General features: G+C 32.8%; 1 protein-coding gene across 2 annotated transcripts in view; it reads left to right on the forward strand.

Moving 5' to 3' along the window:
* The first annotated feature begins 525 nt into the window (after positions 1-525).
* The window catches only part of LOC132741093 (epidermal growth factor receptor-like), a 212424-nt gene continuing 192804 nt past the window's right edge, over positions 526-20145 (forward strand). Inside the window, exon 1 of one of the 2 annotated variants that reach the window (XM_060729179.1) lies at positions 526-638. The gene's annotated coding sequence lies outside the window, so the exon portion shown is untranslated. The remainder of the gene's footprint in view (positions 639-20145) is intronic. The other variant, XM_060729187.1, reaches the window with a different exon arrangement.

The following is a 20145-nucleotide window of genomic DNA, read 5'->3' on the forward strand; positions in this document are numbered from 1 at the left end:
GTTAACAATTAAAAATGACTGCTACGTACTTAAAAAAAAGAGAAAAAAAAACAAAAACCAAAAACTTATTCCTTTTTTTTAAGGTTGAATTAAGGATCCTCATCACCGCTATATATAGCTAAAATGCTCAGACTTTTGACGCAAGGAAAATAAGAGCAAGATGTCCAAGAAAAATAGTCGCTTTCTGGACAGATGACAACTTCTTTAAATATATAAAGTCTAAGAGATTTCGTAAAAAAACCGCATCATTGTCATGAGCGAACCGCTCAAAAACCATTTGATTAATTTCCTTGCAAATTCGATTTTGTACAACTTTGGAGGGCCTTCTTTGCACGTTATAAGGCCTGAAGCCCTAACCAAAGCAATATATCGGAGTTCTAATCATCGTTCGATCTATAGCACAAAATACTTAAAGATTAAAAGATCACTAAATTGTGAGTGAATACATGAACGCTGATATGAGTTGTAAATTTAGTATCATGATGAAAGAAGTAATATATCGACACTGGCTGATTGATTCTTTTCGCAGTTATCTCCCCTACATTCATAGCTGGTGGTGATCTCCCCACGTGAACGCTACACATACACTATGTCGTATATTTTTGATAAAAGACGTTGTTCAAAGGCTAAGACTTAATGTAAGTTTGGTGATATAGTTTATTGATCTTGCATTTTTGATTGTTCAAGAATTTTTTTGTTAAAACTTTGTCAATCAATTAAAATCATTCAATTTCGCGAGACGCTTCCAGTTACAAAAGGCGTATGATATTGAAGGGAGCTAACATATGTTTGTCTCATTCAGTTTGCAGAAAACAAAAGATGACTTGAATAACTAGTGATTTATATAAACTTCAAAGCATATCGCGTATAGGGAGGTATTACAGGAATGGCCTTCATCTGTTTGTCAGGCTGTCCATTCGTTTAACATTTTAATGTCCACTTCATGAAACACTGTTAAAATAGAGTGAAATAAGAATCCCTAAATGTCCATTCGTTTAACATTTTAATGTCCACTTCATGAAACACTGTTAAAATAGAGTGAAATAAGAATCCCTAAAGAAAGCCCAACGCAGTAAAATTGAAAATGATGCAGGCTTGGTTTGATTTAGCCTTTTCATGGATGTTACTGTCAAGTGCAAACTACCGTCCACAACCCCTATCACAGGCTTAAGCAGAATTGAACATTTAACATGAACTGGTAAAATTTAGAAGTTTGAAACATCCGCAGATGTGTTCATATGGCGGTTATCATGGAAATTTTTACAGCCTCCACACGGCACAAACAACGCTGATGTGGAGATAAAATCATATATGGCACAAAAACACAATTCTTTTTCACCCCCACATGACAAGGGATACAGGGATACAAGGGTTACATAAGGTTACAGTGGGATACAGTGAATTTCCATCATGTTACAGATATTTTTAAAATTAGATTTTGATTTTTTTGTTATTTATTTCACCTAGAGATATTATTTGAATTAAAAAAGGAGATCTAATTTACTTATAATCGATAATCCATTAACATTACCACATCAAAGGGGCTTGTTAGCTGAGTAATTAGTGAGCAATGGCCTTAGTGGATACTAATTATTTATTGAGAAAGATAACAAAAACTCGATATTTTGTGACTTATATTATAAAATTATTTTTAGACTATGCAGTCAGCATCAATTTAATTTTAATCTGGTGAAACATTGCACTGAATTTTTTCCTATGCTAAAACATACTTCAATAAGGCACAGTCATGTAAGCTGTATTACAAAAGATAAAAAACTTTTTCCTCCAATATATCAATGTTTATTTCTGAACAATTTAAGTTCAACTTCATATGAACACATTTATTATAATTAGAAAAAAGATCATATTTTATTTGGAAATAATATAGATATATAATGCAGGATTCCCAGATTTTACTAATAATAAAATCACAGATCATTATCAGTATATCACCACTTCAAAGGGCCTCGTTAACTTGAGAATAATAGCCTAAGGCTAACGCTTGTTTATTGAAATTCTTGTGACCATAGATCATAAATCACAATTTGATAAAGTACTTCATATGCTGTAGAGTAAGACATCTATTTTGTTTGTAGGGTTTTTTCTTACTTTTTTATTAATATCAATGTTTATTTCTGAAGAAAATTTTTTTTTTCTCAAATAATTAAGATTTTTCTCAAATAATTAAGATTATATTATTTGAGAAATAATGTTTTTTTTTAAAAAAGGATTTAATGTGATCATCTATCACAATTTCATAAAGCACTTGTTAAGGATTTATATTAAGATTTTTTGTTGCTTATTTCTCATTTCTAAGTAAGAAAGCTAAAGTTATTTGTTCGTGTTTTTTTTCTTATTTTTCTTTTTTTATTCTTATATTTTAATATATTTGATTCATATTTAGGGCTGCATGCCAGTAAGTTGTATTTTTAAAAACCATTTGTGATGAACTTATTAATAAATGGTCGCTGTTTTTGTTAAATGAAGTGGACAGTAAAAATTTGGATTACAGAGCCCTCCCTTCATTGGTAAGTACTAATATTTCATTCAACATTTAGAGAATTATTACATTTGGATACATTTTATTTAGTAAGGATAATAATTCAACTTATAAGCATAACCATTTGCTACTTATACTAATAAATTTAAGTGTTTCCATCCAATTTATCTAAATATTTAAATTGTGAGTTAAATTATTTCTTGTTGTATTTTGCCTGGGAATAATGTGATAATTCTTAAACCTTTAACTTAAGGTTCAGTATGTTCAAAATGTAACAATTAAAATTTATTATTAAAAGTCCCCAGATGACACTTCCTAGTAATTCACTCCTTAATGCAATTGATAACATAGAAGTAAAGATAATGGAAGGTAGAACAGTATATTAATTTGTATGCATATTTCTTGAAATATTTAAGAAAGCAGATGATGCTTGAATATAATCTTGTATGGTTATGTGACTTAATTATTCACAGTTTGGATCAGCATCTGTAGTAAATTATCTGAAAATCAAAAATTAAGAAATCTCTTTAAGTTATCTTATTCATAAGTTTTAAATTAATTATGAAAAAACACATATAGATAATGTACCGTTCTGTTTTGCTCCAATTACACTTTACTAATTAAAGATTTAAACCAACCTGTGAACCCTTAATCTATTCTTACATGATTGACATGAACAAAACATTGTAGAAAAAAAGAAAATTCTTTAGGCCTTCATATATATTTCACACTCCTTGAATTTTTTAATGTCTGCCTCCTTCATAGAAATGAATTTGAAGCAGTATGCCTCCAGATTTATATGGCTAATTTTCATGATTGTCTTTTTTGTATTTTAAATCAAAATAATGTGAAGTGAACTAAGTAAATAATTTACTTATTGCAAACAGCACTTGTAGCAATCCATATAAACTACCAAAAATTGATAAAAAAAAAGCAAAAAAAAACCCCAACCCCTTCTTGTGTTAGTCGTATGTAAGAAATATGGCGATAAATACTGCAAATTGTAGATAACATGTAGATTGTAAATTATTACTTGAATTCTTAATGATTTTACTTTTCTTAAAGACCGCCTCCGTGGTCGAGGAGTTAGAGTCGATGACTTCTAATCCAGTTACCTCTCTGGCTTGGGTTCGATCCCCGGGAGATGCTTTGGTAGTTTAGCGCGGAGGAAGGTAGTCTAGTACTGGTGTAACTCTCCAGGAACGATGGTTTGGAAACTACCCGCCTATATGACTGAAATACTGTTGGATAAAGGCATAAAATGAAACAAACAAACAAACTTTTCTTAAAATTTCCAGATATTTTTGTCAAGTTTAAATTTCTGAAACACTTTTGCTCATCATTTTGCATGCAGCTTTAAAGAAACAAAACATTATGTGTGACATATTTTATGAATTTTTACCAAAAAAGTTTTACAAAACTTTAAACTGTACATTTTATATGAACTGCTGTTTTGGCTTTCTATGAATACATACAGAATTATAGTATATATACCATATTTTAGCTCTATGAAAATATAAAGGTTCTATATCCTTACTCCATAAATTTTAAAAATCAAAAATAATTTACATAATTTACTTTATTTTGACTGATAAGGAATTGAAAGTACAGCAACAAATACACATCACCACAAAAAGGGCTCATTAGCTTGTTTATTGATAATAAACTTGTGTGTAAGTGTATCTTCTGCCCTTTCAGGCACTGAGAGTACAGACCCCTAATAAACTTGTTAGGTCTCTGGTGGTTATATACCACTGTCATAATGCCGTAAAAAACACTGGAGGCGGGCCTTATTAAATAAGGAACCAATCAAACAGACATGATAAATTCATGAAATGAAAGATATTTATAAAGTGCTTTATCCTGACTAACAGCACCAGTACAGAAATATATCTACATCTCTACAGTAAAGAAAGTTCAGTTTAAATGTTTTTGTGTTAAATTGAAAATGTGCATTATTAAACAAATTTGCACAAGATATTTTTTTGTAAATTGCGCTTGTTAATACTTTCATTTATGTGATTGACAGGCTGGGTTCATGTGCCTAGAAACTTTAATAGAAATTAGGTATTTTGCTAAGATTTTAAGAAACAGACATTTTACAGGCTAAAATTGCACGATTTTTCTTTCAATGTGTTTATGTTGAATTCTTGATCCACCATTCATATATTAACATATCTCTATTTTTGTACATATAAATGTTTCAGTGATTTATAAAGATGTATTTGATACAATCAACATTTTTAAAGCACCAAACTACTTTTTTTGCCAAAAAAAATTGTTTCATTGAAAATAAAAGTATTCACTTCAAAATTAGAGCATTTTGTGCTCAGGTGAGCTAAAATACTAGATGAAAAAAATCAACTAAAAGTGAACAAACAAAAATTCTAAAACACACTGGATAGACGATGGGCTAAGGTGCAAAAGATACAGATATATTACTGTGATTAGAATCAGTCACTTGTTAAAACATAGATTAATGTGTCAAATAGCAGACAAATCATCTACTGTCTCATTTAAACCCCTAATAAAACAGTGGGATATAGCCCTAATCATATAATAAGTTGGATTATATGCACACAGTGGGGGCTGGCACTAAATATATTTAAAGTGAAAAAGCTGTATATTGGGAAATGTGATATATTATAAAACAGCAGGGGTGCCAATCAATAGGGTGATGCATTTCTACAGTTGGATGGACCATCTGTAAGAATCTAAAGAAAATGCCTTTAAAAGTAAGCTGTTACTTATTTGGCACACACACTGAAAATTTTAATGTTTTTTTTTTCAGTGAAAACTCTTCACAAAATGTATTATTATATTATAAAGTTATAAATTCATTGCATGACAATCCCAAGGTCATGAAAAAAAGAGGACTTAAAAATAAGAGGTAATTGAATTATGACACTTACTGTAATGACATCTCTTTTCGATAAAGTTGGTGACATTCCATGTAAATAATCTAACAAAATTTAAAAAATTGATAGTAATTAATTAATATCAACAATTTATAGGGACTCAACTTAGGTTTTTATGCCCCCACAGAGTGGGAGCATATAGCGTTGCACTTGTCCGTCCGAGTGTCAGTCCGTCAGTCCGTCCGTCAGTCCGTCCGTACGTCCCGAAATCTTGTGAACGCAACTCCTCTTAAACCGGATGGCAGATTTTGCTTAAACTTACAGGGATGAACAACCTTAATGTGTAGATGGTAGTAAAGGAAGGAATTTTCGCTGCGACCAAATTTAATAGAATTATGGCCCTTTGTTGATTTTTTCACTAGATACTATGAAGAAATTTTGTGAACGCAACTCCTCTTAAACCGCATGGCAGATTTTGCTCAAACTTACAGGGATGAACAACCTTAATGTGTAGATGGTAGTAAAGGAAGGAATTTTTGCTGCGACCAAATTTAACAGAATTATGGCCCTTTGTTGATTTTTTCACTATATACTATGTAGAAATTTTGTGAATGCAACTCCTCTTAAACCGCATGGCAGATTTTGCTTAAACTTACAGGGATGAACAACCTTAAGGTGAAGATGGTAGTAAAGGAAGGAATTTTTGCTGCGACCAAACTTTACAGAATTATGGCCCTTTGTTGATTTTTTCACTATATACTATATAGAAATTTTGTGAATGCAACTCCTCAGAAATTAAACCGGATGGCAGATTTTGCTTAAACTTCCAAGGATGAACAACCTTTATGTGTAGATGGCAGTAAAGGAAGGAATTTTTGCTGCAACCAAATTTAACAGAATTATGGCCCTTTGTTGTTTTTTTCATTATATACTATGTAGAAATTTTGTGATTGCAACTCCTCTTAAACCGGATGGCAGATTTTGCTTAAACTTCCAGGGATTAACAACCTTAATGTGTAGATGGTAGTAAAGGTAGGAATTTTTGCTGCGACCAAGTTTAACAGAATTATGGCCCTTTGTTGATTTTTAGTTTTCAACTTGTGGCACATGTAGTTCAAAAAATATTTGACCTAGAGTCATAAGATTGACAGAACAGTGGTGTGTGGGGGCATCCGTGTCCTATGGACACATTTCTAGTTTTTACATGTAGGGACTGCCCTAAGATAGTTGTACAGTTTGATGAAGGACTCTAATAACTTAAATGTGCACAGAAAATCGATTTTCAATTAAATTCTAAGTATATGTATATTTCTTTGCTATCATTTGCAGAATTTACCATTTAAGTGCTTCACTTGTTAATTTTAAGAATTAAATTTTTTATGTTTTTATGCCTTTTCACCTCTGAGTGAAGTTCCTTTAAATGCAGATCTTAAGTTTTTAATTAAAAATTTAAATCGTTTGCTTGATTATGTTAATTGCATTACATAAAAAGTTGTTATTCACTTCATGCTATTTTATATTTTTACAAAGATAAAACTGATAACATTTAAAACTATGGTGGCTGATTTGTGTTATACGTGTTTTCACCCCGAGGCCCTGCCAAGTGAAAAGTCTAACATTTACAAGTAAAAATGGCAGGGTACAAAGTTAAATTGATAAAACTAAGCCCCGCTGATTAGTGTGGTTTCGCACTGCAACCCTGTCATGCGCAAAGTCGAGATTGAACAAGTTATATAAAATGGCGGTGGCACAGAGCGAAAACATGGTAATTAGCAGGCGCCATAATAGGTGTGTGTTCGCTCCACGCCCCCGCCGTTTTATTTCTTTAATTTCCCCTACATGACCCCGCAGGGCAAAGTTTTATTTATTAAATTTATTGCTTCTACACGCCCCTGCTAATAAGCGTGTTTTCTCTCTGCCCGCCTAGGGCCAAAACACCATTTTTGGGGAAGGGGCCTCAGCCTTTTTCATGGGGGAAAATATGCGTGATTTTGGCATACTTTGGGAAAAGGGGTCTCAAAATTAAAACAAGCTTTTAAGAAGTCCTTCAAAATAGAAAAGCAAAAAGCACTTGGAAATACTGATAAGGCAGTAAAAGACCTTAATTCAACACCATCATTTAATTTTGTTCTAAATTCTATGGGAAATTTCAAGACTGGGGAATTTTGAGGACCAAACTGGGGAAAAAAGAGGCTAGTTTGGTTGGGGAAGCAGCCTATATTCGGCCTCTACAAAGTAGGGTTTTTTTGGCCCTGCCGCCATTTTAACTTGTTAATTTTCGACTTTTCGCTTGTTGATGAGATGCACAACTAGACATGATATTGATCATTCCTGTAAAGTTTTGATGAAATTGCACAAGTAGTTTCTTAGAAGTAGTCCAAACAAGCTTTTGAGTAGCTGGCAGCACAAAGAACTACCTTTTATTATAGAAGGGCTATAACTCAGCCAAAAATCATTCAACCGGAAAACCCATGTAATATGCGCAAGTACTGGAGCTTCCATTCAATCTTGAAAAAAAATTAATTAAAATTGCATTAGTGGTATAAGATAACAATCATTAATAACTCTGACATCAAGAGCTGTTGGAGGACAGCAACTCTGACGACTATTGAAAAAAATGTCAAGGGTGTTTCATTGAGTATATTAATGCTTACCTATAATTATGAAAACATAAAATTGTCCAAAAATGTACAAAGGCTTGTTACTAAGATGTTTTATGGAGTAAATCATTGCTTGATTATTATGAATGCATAAAATTGTCGCAAAAAAAGGCACAAACTTTGACGCCTATGTGTGACCTTGGCCGCAGAGACCTAAATTTTGCACACAACATTCCGCCTCACAAAAGTGAACATTTGTGCCAAGTTATATATATAAAACCCCTTTATGCATGTAGAAGTTTTGCTTCGAACAAGCATTTTTCTGTGACCTCTTAAGTGTGACCTTGACCTTTGACCTAGAGGCCTGGGCTGCGTTTCATGGAGAGTTCTAAGTCTTAAGTTTGTCTTAAGATAAAAATTGTGACAATTTTGCGTTTCAAAGAAAGTCTTAAAAAAGGTCCTAACTTATGACTCCTATACTTATGACCAAAAACAGTCCTAAGTCTAGGAGTGTTTTAAAGGTATCTTAAGATTGTCCTAAGTCAAAACCGCTCCAAAATCAAACAACTTTTTGTTGAATTTTGTTTTGAAAACTATCTAGAAAGAAAGATAATGGTCTAAGTAACAAAATAAATCCGAACACCAATAACTTTAATTCAGTCATTAACGCTGTACAGACGTTTAAAGAGTTGTTTACATGACGTCACAATGTAGCGCCAAATATCGCGTGCAAAACAAGACGCATCTATAAATAATAATATTACTGCGCGCTGTACAATTGCAGTTGCGTAGCAAGCAAGGGGGTTTGTAACAATTTTTTTACTATGAAATTAAATAAAACGGTGATTTTATTGTTTTTCGTGAAATATGGTATATATTTTCACTCACCATGATAAGAGGGCAATACATTACTTTTTATACTTGCTATAATCAATTACATAGTAAATCCAATCCGGGATTAAGCGCGTGCCATTGTATTTTGTAACTTTTTTCAGGAGAGTGAATTGGTCATAAGTCTTAAGTTTAAGACAAAAGATAGGACAGTTACTTGAAACGGTCTTAAGTGCAAAAACTTTTTCTCCTAAAGTTGGTCATAAGTCCTAGGATTTAGGATAAACTTAGGACTCTCCATGAAACGCAGCCCTGGTTCATGCACGCGTCACGGCTTCTCATAGTGGTGAACATTTGTATGAAGTTTATTAGAATCCCTCCATATGTGTAGGAGGTATGCTCTGGACAAAATCTCTAGTGACCTTGACAACCATCTTTAGTGACCTTGACCTTGCATTTATTAACCTAATAAATGTTTAACGCGGTAACTTTTTACGAGAATGTCTTTAAAAAACAAAGTCACTTTTAAAAGTAATTGATTCTAAATTACAAGGCACATTATAAAATTTTATGTTTAGGACTTTGAATTTTAGTTGATTTAAACTTCTATTCATCATTTATTGCTCTATTAATCTTAACTTCACATGGGAGTAATCCTTTCATATGCACTTACATATTAGCCACATCACAACAAAACCAACATAGTGTGTTTGCGACCAGCATGGATCCAGACCAGCCTGCACATCCGCACAGTCTGATCAGGATCCATGCTGTTCACTTGCAAACCCTATAACAAGTAGAGAAACTGATAGCAAACAGCATGGATCCTGATCAGACTGCGCGGATGCGCAGGCTGGTCTGTTTTATGCTAGTCGCAAACCCATTATGTTGGTTTTGTCATGGCGTGGCTCATATTTTAAATAACATATAGTATTCAGATGCTTGTCAGGAATGTGCTCATGCTCTACAAACATGCTTATGCCAATGGAAAACATAACATTCAGGATTACAATTTTTATATATTGACTGCATCAAAAATGGAAAAAAAAAGTATTCAACGTACATATATATGTATTTGCTGCGGGAGGGCTTTTATCTGCCCTGTTATTTTCAGGGAGGGCTTTTGTCTGCCCAGTCATTTTCAGGGAGGGCTTTAATTGGTCCGCCCAGTCATTTTCACTGGGGGCTTTTGTCCCCCTTTTCAGACGAGAGGGCTTATGTCGGGGGGGGGGGGGGTTGGGGGAGCTTTTGTCCTACATTTCAAAATAATTGAACAAATTATGAGAAATATACCTGACAATTATGGATTTGCTTACTTTTTGTGTTTCACAATGAAAAGATGTATTGACTTATTTTTCTTCCAATTATTTTACATTTGAATGAACATTGAAATGTTTGGAATAAAATAAGAACATTGCTAATGAAATAAAATAATCCTTGTTTCCAGATAATGCATTAACACTGTGTTAAAGAAAGAATGTCATACCAATGGTACCATTCTTTACATGAAATCATGTACAAAATACTTTAGTTATATAATAAGATTTTTCTTTGAAAAAGATATGATACAGTGTGAAGTAAATAAGAAGTTTTCATATTGAAACATGATTTTAGATAATGCAGGCTTGAATTTCTCATTACTGAATACATAAATTATACACAATTAAAAATTTCATTAAAAATTATAAGTATTTAGTACTATCGATTTGATGAAATTTTATGTAAAATTATGTGGAATGTTACAGGAATCCTAATCATATCCTTTACTTACAAGTTTCTTGTAAGTAATAATTAAATGGGTCAAATTGTATGAAAATTTGCTGGAATTAATTGTTTGAGGAAAAAATCAATTTTAATCAGGATGTCAAATTATATTTCTTTATTTGTTTATTTTTCATTGACTACGTCTTTAGCCTAAAAAGTTTTGAAGTTCAATAAATCCTTTGACTTAATTGATCTACAGCTTACTGAATGACAGGCCTGGTAGTCCACTGTGTATATCACCCTTAATTGGCACCCCTACTGTTTTGTAATATATCTATAACCTACAGCTCCCAATATACAGCTCGTTAACTTCCAATAAAGTGCCTTCCCATTCCCAGTGTGTATAATAGTTGAGATCCATATGCCACTGTTTTATGAGGGACAGGGATACATGATTTGTTAACTATTTAAGGCTAAGAATTTGTTTTAACAATTGATATATAATCAGTTCAATAAAAACAAACGCTTTTCTTAAGCTTTCGACGTTTAGTTTTCTTCAGACAAAATGGAGGTTTATAAAATAACAAATGACACATTGTCCGTTTAACTATACGCTAAACAGAACATGACGTTAACGCGGGAATAAAAACTTTGTCAAATAAATACAGAATTGTTCATGAATATAAATACAGCAGTATACAATAAATTACACATATAATATGGATCTGCACATGTGATACAAAAATTCTCATAATTAATTATTAATTAATTTTTTTTTTTTTTTTAACAATTGACCAATTTTAATTACAAAGATACTTTCAACATCTCTACCATATGCACCCCTTTCTATATATCCTTATTGGGTTTGGATTTTGTGTTTGTTTCTTCTAGTTCTTTTTTTTTTTAAATATTCAAAATTGGGGTTTTGTCCACTATGTAAAATTGAAGGTGTGGGGTTTTGTCCACTCTTTAAAATTTTGGTGTGGGGTTTTGTCCACTCTATAAAATTTTGAGGTGTGGGGTTTTAACAGGTGGGGTTTTGTCCGTCTTCCGTTTTTTACATATGTTGACCACTATTTGGTAATTTTCTTGGATTGTAAGTGCTGATAACAATATGTAAATTGTTTCATTTGTTCATCTCACAATATTTTACTTTAAAATGCATTTCCAAAATTTTCATGAAAATTAACATGAATCTGGAGGCTTTAATGAAACTTGGCACAAATGTTCACTATTGTGAGCGCATAATCCAGGTACCTGCTACCAAAGTAAAGGTCACATAGAGTTGTCAGAATTAAGATAGAAACAGAAGATGAGTACAGGGACTATTTAGTCAGTTTTATTGATGGATTGTATGACAAATGATAACTATCATAATTATGTCTACAAGTGTGACACATGTAATTTAGGTTAAAGATATACTGTACTCATTCTTGAGTAAAATATTGTAATCATAGGATTCATTGAAACTCTACAGAATTCTTTATATGAATAAGATAATGGATAAACTGTGTATGGAAAGCTGTGTTCCCTACTATGGGACAAGTAATGGTGGTTCTTTCTTACAAAAACTTCCAGTTTTTTAATGACACTTAATATTCATATTGTGAATTATTGACTATTTGATTCAAATTGAAGAATAGGGGAGCTATTTTACTCAAACCAGGTGTCACACTTTGGTTAAATTAATATCTTCAAAACCAAAGAAAGGAATTGGTTGAAACTCATCATGCAGAGCATAATATGTCACTTGCCAAAGCCAATAACTCTAGCATGAACTTTAAATTGAAAAAATTAAAAATTGTGACCTTTTCTAGCAATGAATCTCAGGTGAGCAATCCAGGGCAATTGAAAGATCAATGTTGCACTTTTAGCAATACTTCAACCAAAAATTGTCTAAATTCACAAAGGGCCATAACTTAGTCAAAATCCATTTCAGAGGGATTGGCCTTGGATTATAAAGTGACCCCCAGTTATGATCACAAAAACATCTATTAAGTTTCAAGTGATAACCTACAATAGTTAAAAAGTTTCAAAGTTTTGAAAGGGCCATTATTCAGTCAAAATCAATACTAGAGTTATGGGAATAATGAATAATAGGATCCCAAAGATATCTAATCAAAATATTCTTTTAGTAGTTGAGTATCACAAAGAGAATAACTTTCTATTAACCACCAATAATTGAAAAAATAAAAATACAGAAAAAAATTGTGGTGGGGGAGGTTCAGTCTGGCCCATACACTATTGTTATTGCCTTTTGAAATGAAGGCATGCATATGTCCAAAACCATGATAAATTTTGTTGTTGAAATTGTGCCCTGAAGAGGAAAAAATTGCCACCTTAAGAAAACATGTAACCTTTTTTCCAAATTGTCTTTTTCAGAAGTACCAAAGGAAAAGAGGAAGAAAAACTCAGGAATTACATTCTTGCATTATTATGATGATATGAGCAATTTAGTCAGATTGACAACTGTATGTGAAGATCTGCAATCGCCTGGCCAATATGTAAAAAAAAAAAAAGTTTCAAGTAAACAACGGACTAGAAAGAAAAATAGGCTACACAAATTAATCAAAAAGACAATTTTGTCAAAATGTGAACTGTCCAAACAGAGTACTTCAAGACAATGAAAAGACTGTCAATTAACTCTTTGGGCAGCAGAGCAAGACTAGTATTCACATTGCTGAGTCACTTCAAATAATATTGTCCACAGTAGTTGACACAGACTCCTCCAAAGAATATGAAAATGGAAGAAAAAATTACTCTACATTGTGTTAAGAGTTGAGAGTTTATTTTTTTTTTAATCTTAAACAATGGTCAACTTTTTACATGCCAATTTTCAAGGCACTACTCGAAAGTTCGCAAAGAGTCACATTCTAACTTTAAAAGTGAAATGTTGTGAAGTAAACAAATAAATTAATTACAAACTGCAAGTGGAAGCGGGCCATGATGACTCTAATATCACCCACCTGAATGTAATTTTTCTCCATGACTTTAGGAACAAGTAATATTGTAAACTATAAGCAAAAGCAGATAGATATCTATAAGTGTATATAACAAGAGCTGACACAGAAGACAGCGAAGCTCGACTTATAAAATACTGGACTCAGTAAGGAAGACCAAAATTAGGAAAGAAAAATCAACTAGGTATAATTATGTATTAAGTTACAGTAAAAAAATAAATTTGTTAACATAATTTCCAAGTTCAAGGGGGAATAATTCTTGAAATTGTTCATGCTAGAGATAGAACCTTGTCTCACAACATGTGTATAATGATAAGTAATATATATTTGAAGTTTGAAGTAGATACCTTTAAAAAAGTAAAGAAGTTATTTAAAGAAAATTGTAAGTTCAAAGAAGCTAAATCTGAAAAAATTTTTTTCCAGAGTTATGAACCCTTGGAATAAGTATTTTGAAGTTTGAGGTAGATCGTTACCTTTGAAACTAATGAAGTTATTAGTAAAAAATAACATTTTTCAAGTAAAAAATCTAAGTTTTATGGGGAGATAATTTCTAGCAATATTGATGCTAGAGTTATGAACATTGTCACATTAGATATGGTTTATGATATTGATAAGGAACACATACATGTATTTTAAGTATGAAGTATTTTGAAGTTGATGTCCTTAAAAAATGAATAAGTAACAGTATAAAAAATATTTTTTAAGGAAAATTCTTAGTTCAAGGGGAGATAAATCTAAAAATATTGGTGCTAGAGTTATGAACCTTGTCACATAAGATGTGGTTGATGATAAGGGACATATATGTGAAGTATGAAATTGATATCTTAAGAAATAAAGAAGGAACAGTAAAATAGTATTCTTTAAAGAAAATTCTAAGTTCAAGGGGAGATAAATCTGAAAATATTGGTGCTAGAGTTATGAACCTTGTCACATAAGGTGTGGTTGATGATAAGGAACATATATTTGAAGTTTTAAGTTGATACCTTGAGAAATGAAAATGGTGGCCAGTCAATGGCTGCTATGAAGTCACTGGTTGCTATGGAAACTATGGTTTAGTTTTTGTAGATAAAAAAAGGAGTTGTTTTTAAAGTTTTTACTATAGACATATCTATGTTCCCCCGGGGCAAGGCAATTTGACCCCGATCAGAGTGCTTTTATTATAACAATTTTTGTAGAGGTCCAGCAGACAATGTTTCATATCAAAATTATGAATCCGCCTGGGCTCCTTGCCACTCAGGTTCTTGTTTCTGGGTCGTATGGGGTTGCATCATTGAACGCTGCCTTTCCTTGTTGATCTTGTTTATCATATTTTATATAGTAATGGTGGCATTCCCCTTGCCGTCAACAACTTCGTTCACACGCGAAATGTCTAGAATTTTTATTTCACTAACTTTTCAGATATGTGAAAATATCCACATATACATCAGTTGCAGTAACGATGTAATTTTGAAATGGATTGTCTTAAAACTTGAAAACAACAATCTTTACAGAAGTGATCAGTACCATCCCTAGTTGTGTTACTGGCATGGTCTGCTTCAATGCACAAAATGGCCGTCGGAGCTATAAATAGAAAAATCTTGTCCATCTTTCACAGGTCACGGATTTACTTCAGTTTTTAAAGAAACATTCTTTGGGATAAGATCGTCATGAAAATAAAAACTCAAATTGACCTGGGCTTTTGGATTTACTTTATTTTTTAAAAAGAAACATTCTTTAGTATAAGATCATCATGAAAATAAAAACTCAAATTGACCTGGTGTCTTTAATGACCATGACCTTGAAGGTTAAATTATTGAATTTTTACTGATATTTGCTATAATTGACTGTAAACTTGATAATTAATAAATAGGTTATCTTCATACTTTTGACAAAACAAACATTTTGGACAAGACGTTTTAAAAGGTTTGACTGACCTTGACCTTTCAATGATGTTGACTGTCAAGGTTCAATTATCGAATTTTGGTTGAATTGTCATTATAATGATATTTATGTATGGATTTGATTCTAAAGTGGACAAAACAAACAAACATATGGAATAATTTAGATATGATCTTGACCTTGAAATTATCTGGACAATCAAATGATTGAATTTTTATTTATATTTTCTTAACTTTGTCATTTATTTATGGAAAGGATTCATACTTAGACAAAACGGAGAAATGTGACAGACCTATTGAAATTAAAAGAAGAAAACTCTTTTTAGTCCCCTACCGGTTTAACCGGAGGGGACTTTAGGTTTACCCTCCGTCTGTCTGTCTGTCAGTCCACAAAACTGGATCCCGCGATAATGCAAAAAGTACTAAAAAATATTTTTATGAAACTTGATATATGGATAGATGGCAGTATGGAGATTATGCACATCTTTTTCTTTTGTTCCTATGTAGAAACTTCTGGTTGCTATGGCAACAAATAGTCTGAAAATAAGGCAAACTTAACACATAAACTGGATCCAGTGATAACTCAATAAGTACTGAAAATATTTTTATGAAAACTTAAAATATGGGTAGATGGCAGTCTTTTTTCTTCCTATGTTGAAAATTCTGGTTGCTATGGCAACAAATAGCCTGAATTTCAAGATTTCTGATTTTAATTTTTTTCAGCTTTTTCACTATAAGTTCTTTATTTCTTTAAGGTGTTTACTTCAAAACTTTAAATATAAGTTTCTGGTCATCAACCACATCATATGTGACAAGGTTTACAACTCTAGCACAAAAATTATCAGTATTACCTCCCTTGAACTTAGAATTTTTATGGAAAAAAAAAATGTTGTCTTTTTTTTTAATAACTTCTTTATTTCCTAATGTATCTACTTCAAACTTCATATATATGTTTCTTACTATCACTCAACATTTTTTGTGAAGGTTAAATACTCTAGCAAGACTATTTCCAGAATTATGTCCCCTTTGAACTTGGGTTTTTTTCGAGAAATTGGTATTTTTTACTCCAACTTCTTCATTCCTTATAGGATTTACTTTAAAATCCCACATCGTAATAATATGACAAGGTTGTATATACATAATTTCCTTACTAGGCAGGGAAACTTAACACATTACTGTGATAAAGACAAACTTTTTGTAACTAAATTTTCTTCCTAATGGTGTATTTTAGAGGGAAGACGGACAAAACCCCACCAGTTAAAACCCCACCATTCATTTTAGAGAGCTGTGATGAACATTTATAATGCTACAAAACTTTATTAATTTACATCAACTTAGCTACTTTTCAGATGATTTAATGTAAAATCTTCTATATCTTATTAAATTTCATATTATGATTTGTAACAAATTAATTAATATAATGTTAGAATGCAAATTTTGTTAATTTTATCATATACGGTAAACATGTTATGTTGTAAAATTAAATTTAAAATGACAAGGAGCTTTGGATTAGTCAAGACTTAAAACTAAGGGGCGATTACACACACCATAAAATAATTATATATGGTCACAAAACAGTGCCACCAATCATCCTTGATTGGTTTGTTTTGACAGCTGTGCTATACAGAATAAACAGTATGCCATCCTGTTTTACCCCCAAGTTAATTTGCATTAATCAACAGAGTGTTAAGTCTATATATATTTGTCAACATCATCTAATTCAAATTACATAATCATTTCCAATGTCATGCAGGAATTTATTATGTACTTTGAGTATGTGTAGCAAAATTAATCTAAGTTTGGGAAATTATTCTAGTACTCTTAAGGTACTCGTTTACTAAGAAATATCGAATTAAAAAACATTTTTAACTAGAAACATTTTGTAAGATGATGAATGCCCCTGCATGTAGCCAAAATTTCAAATGTTATAAAAATATTTATGGTATTTAAAAATTTGTTTGCACAAAACATTTTTTCATTCTAAGTTCAAGTTGTTATATGTTGTTTGATTTAATCAAGTGTATATATAACTGTTAATAATAACACATATCAAATATGAAATATCTACAGAATTTGTTGTTTTTTATGATAAAATTGTCTCCAGGATGTTGAACTGAACATTGAACATTAATGGTAATGATATTGTTTTTACTCTATTCTTCGGTCTTATTCATGGAATTATTTTGAATTACCTGTAATACCATTTGAAATGGACCGAAATTTAAAGAACCCCCACCCCAAACAAAAACCAAGTATATTCTAAAATGGTCAAAATATTCCTGTATCCCTCTGTATGACCCTTGTGGTATTATGTGTCCCCTGTATGACTGTATGACTCTCTGAGATTGACTAAAATAAACAAAATATTCCTGTATCCCTCTGTATGACCCTTGTGGTATTGTGTGTCCCCTGTATGACTGTATGACTCTCTTGAGATGGACTAAAATGATCAAAATATTCCTGTATCCCTCTGTATGACCCTTGTGGTATTATGTGTCCCCTGTATGACTGTATGACTCTCTGAGATGGACTAAAATGGTTAAAATATTCCTGTATCCCTCTGTATGACCCTTGTGGTATTGTGTGTCCCCTGTATGACTGTATGACTCTCTTGAGATGGACTAAAATTGACAAAATATTCCTGTATCCCTCTGTATGACCCTTGTGGTATTATGTGTCCCCTGTATGACTGTATGACTCTCTGAGATGGACTAAAATAAACAAAATATTCATGTATCCCTCTGTATGACCCTTGTGGTATTGTGTGTCCCCTGTATGACTGTATGACTCTCTGAGATGACTAAAATAAACAAAATATTCCTGTATCCCTCTGTATGACTCTTGTGGTATTATGTGTCCCCTGTATGACTGTATGACTCTCTGAGATGGACTAAAATGGTTAAAATATTCCTGTATCCCTCTGTATGACCCTTGTGGTATTGTGTGTCCCCTGTATGACTGTATGACTCTCTGAGATGGACTAAAATGTACAAAATATTCCTGTATCCCTCTGTATGACCCTTGTGGTATTATGTGTCCCCTGTATGACTGTATGACTCTCTGAGATGGACTAAAATAAACAAAATAACCCTGTATCCCTCTGTATGACCCTTGTGGTATTATGTGTCCCCTGTATGACTCTCTGAGATGGACTAAAATGGTTAAAATATTCCTGTATCCCTCTGTATGACCCTTGTGGTATTATGTGTCCCCTGTATGACTGTATGACTCCCTGAGATGGACTAAAATGGTCAAAATATCCCTGTATCCCTCTGTATGACCCTTGTGGTATTATGTGTCCCCTGTATGACTCTCTGAGATTGACTAAAATGGTCAAAATATTCCTGTATCCCTCTGTATGACCCTTGTGGTATTATGTGTCCCCTGTATGACTGTATGACTCTCTGAGATTGACTAAAATGGTTAAAATATTCCTGTATCCCTCTGTATGACCCTTGTTGTATTATGTGTCCCCTGTATGACTGTATGACTCTCTGAGATTGACTTAAAATAAACAAAATATTCCTGTATCCCTCTGTATGACCCTTGTGGTATTATGTGTCCCCTGTATGACTGTATGACTCTCTGAGATGGACTAAAATGGTTAAAATATTCCTGTATCCCTCTGTATGACCCTTGTGGTATTATGTGTCCCCTGTATGACTGTATGACTCCCTGAGATTGACTAAAATTGACAAAATATTCCTGTATCCCTCTGTATGACCCTTGTGGTATTATGTGTCCCCTGTATGACTGTATGACTCCCTGAGATGGACTAAAATGGTCAAAATATCCCTGTATCCCTCTGTATGACCCTTGTGGTATTATGTGTCCCCTGTATGACTCTCTGAGATTGACTAAAATAAACAAAATATTCCTGTATCCCTCTGTATGACCCTTGTGGTATTATGTGTCCCCTGTATGACTCTCTGAGATGGACTAAAATGGTTAAAATATTCCTGTATCCCTCTGTATGACCCTTGTTGTATTATGTGTCCCCTGTATGACTGTATGACTCTCTGAGATTGACTAAAATAAACAAAATATTCCTGTATCCCTCTGTATGACCCTTGTTGTATTATGTGTCCCCTGTATGACTGTATGACTCTCTGAGATTGACTAAAATAAACAAAATATTCCTGTATCCCTCTGTATGACCCTTGTGGTATTATGTGTCCCCTGTATGACTGTATGACTCTCTGAGATAGACTTAAATGGACAAAATAATCCTGTATCCCTCTGTATGACCCTTGTGGTATTATGTGTCCCCTGTATGACTGTATGACTCTCTTGAGATGGACGAAAATGGTCAAAATATCCCTGTATCCCTCTGTATGACCCTTGTGGTATTATGTGTCCCCTGTATGACTGTATGACTCTCTGAGATGGACTAAAATGGTTAAAATATTCCTGTATCCCTCTGTATGACCCTTGTGGTATTATGTGTCCCCTGTATGACTGTATGACTCTCTGAGATGGACTAAAATGTAAAATATATTCCTGTATCCCTCTGTATGACCCTTGTGGTATTATGTGTCCCCTGTATGACTGTATGACTCTCTGAGATGGACTAAAATGTACAAATATTCATGTATCCCTCTGTATGACCCTTGTGGTATTATGTGTCCCCTGTATGACTGTATGACTCTCTGAGATAGACTAAAATGGACAAAATATTCATGTATCCCTCTGTATGACCCTTGTGGTATTATGTGTCCCCTGTATGACTGTATGACTCTCTGAGATGGACACAAATGGTTAAAAAATTCCTGTATCCCTCTGTATGACCCTTGTGGTATTGTGTGTCCCCTGTAT

The sequence above is a fragment of the Ruditapes philippinarum genome, unplaced genomic scaffold (genome assembly GCF_026571515.1).
Source record: "Ruditapes philippinarum isolate M1 unplaced genomic scaffold, ASM2657151v2 ctg2_1_1_1_1, whole genome shotgun sequence".
Lineage (NCBI taxonomy): Eukaryota > Metazoa > Mollusca > Bivalvia > Venerida > Veneridae > Ruditapes > Ruditapes philippinarum.